The sequence below is a fragment of the Macrobrachium nipponense genome, chromosome 14 (genome assembly GCF_015104395.2).
Source record: "Macrobrachium nipponense isolate FS-2020 chromosome 14, ASM1510439v2, whole genome shotgun sequence".
Lineage (NCBI taxonomy): Eukaryota > Metazoa > Arthropoda > Malacostraca > Decapoda > Palaemonidae > Macrobrachium > Macrobrachium nipponense.
Window position 1 is genome coordinate 54,613,973 of NC_087207.1, and position 2,148 is coordinate 54,616,120.

At 36.8% G+C, this 2,148-nt stretch overlaps 1 protein-coding gene across 1 annotated transcript in view; it reads left to right on the plus strand.

The window, feature by feature from the left end:
• Positions 1 to 1,242: 1,242 nt before the first annotated feature.
• The window catches only part of LOC135226512 (uncharacterized), a 38,323-nt gene continuing 37,417 nt past the window's right edge, over positions 1,243 to 2,148 (plus strand). Inside the window, exon 1 of the mRNA XM_064266132.1 lies at positions 1,243 to 1,828. The gene's annotated coding sequence lies outside the window, so the exon portion shown is untranslated. The remainder of the gene's footprint in view (positions 1,829 to 2,148) is intronic.

A 2,148-nucleotide genomic window follows, 5' to 3' on the forward strand; every position in this document is an offset into this window, starting at 1 on the left:
CTAGGCACACACACTCACACACATGCAGCCTCGAAATATGTATACATCTGAAAACCCATGCACGGAAAAATCAGTATCGATAACTATCACCTTGATTAGAAACACTTACAAGATCTCTCTCTCTCTCTCTCTCTCTCTCTCTCTCTCACACATACGACTCACACACGCAAATGGACACACGTCCAGCCACTCAAAACCATACAACTGGTCGCATAATCACGCACACGCAAACCAACACACGCAATTTAACTGACCTGCCATTTGGCCTTCACTTTTGAACAATTTAATGATACGATGTTCTCAGTTCTTTTTTTTCCCTTTGATTATACCGAGACTTATAATTTATATTCACAGATCACCTATATAGTAGTCTACATCGGCGTCTAATGGTTGGTAAAATGGTTCCCTCCAGGAACACTTTATTTTTACTGAATAGTTTAACCTTTATTGCAATTATTATCATTATAATTATTATCATTTTGAAGAGGTCACTGCAAATGGGGATCAGTGTCTGAAGGGATTACAAAATGAGGTGGGGCTCGCAATAACATGCGTGTATATATATTATATATTATATAATATAATATATATATATTATTATATATATATTATAATATATTATATTAATATATATTAATATATGACAAATTTATTTGATTATTTATCTATGTATATATATAATAATATTTTATAACAATCACTACTTATTAATATTTACATCATACATACTTACATATAATAATACATACATACTATATATATAGTATATATATATATATATATATATATATATATGTATATTTATATATATATATATCTATATATATATATATATATATATATATATATATTATATATTGTATATTGTGTGTGTGTGTGACTATAAGTACCATGTTACGAATCTCTCTCTCTCTCTCTCTCTCTCTCTCTCTCCTCTCTCTCTCTCTGTATCTTAAACGCATCTTTGTTAACGCCATAAGTTCAAACTAGCAAAGTGTAAAGAATAGAATAATACAAGATATATTTTCAAGATAGAAAAAAATATTTCCCAAATTAACATCATTACAGGCATTAAGAAAAGAAAGTGCAGCGTCTACGACATCTCATTTGTTTTCTCATCTGAGAGAGAGAGAGAGAGAGAGAGAGAGAGAGAGAGAGAGAGAGATTTCCTTCTTATACGAGGCAGCTTATGTTAAAATGCTCAGTCGTGTGTCGACCGCTACGAGGATTAGGTAGCTTGGCCCGAAGCTAGTAGAGCGAGATCCCATACGCCAGTATCTCTTTTCTTCAGTGTTATTTGTACAACGACTTTGCTTTTAGTCTCCGTACCCGTTTGGCCAAGTCTCTTAAATTCTCGTTCTTGCTCCACATGCGGTCATCTTATCCCTCGTAGGCTTGCTTTGCGAGCTGATGGCCTACGTTATAGGCTTGATTTCACGCCGTTTTCGACCTAATTTCGAATAACAATCACGACAGGCTCGAACAATGATAACTTCATATCGCAAAAAATAAAATAATTTCCTATCCAATCCTGGAAATCCCACTCGTTTCTCCAGCCATGACAGAAAAACGAGACTGATTGACTCGGTTCGTTCGCCAGCGAATCCTTCACTCGACGACGATATCTCGCGACCCTCCTTCCCATCATGAACGTGCCCTCGAGGAAGGCGAGTGTCCGTAACTGATAAGGCGGTTAAAAGTGAACAGACATCTGTTTTTTGTGGTTCCCCTCGGACCAGAGACAGGATTCTCGCGTCGAAAAAAAGAGTGAAGAGGAAATCCGCGGGAAAAATTACTTGGAATCCAGGATGGGTCGAATAAGAATCAGGTAAGTCGAGACTCGTTCAAGAGCCTTCGTTTGTAGATATGCTAAGTGAGAATCACCTTTTGTGGATTTTGTTGAGAATCTCCACCAATTCTAGGAGGTAGTTTGGAATCATCACTCCAGGACATTGAAGCGAATAATGATTTTCAAATAAGACAGTATAGATGAGAATCCCCTTCTGATTCTCGTTCCTCAGGTACATTGGTCCCTGTGGATGTGACTGAGACTCACCACCGACTCTAAGGTGTAGTTAGAATCATCACTCCAGGACAGAGGAGGACGTAATAACTCTCAAATAAGACTGACTTGGTGAGAATCTTTCT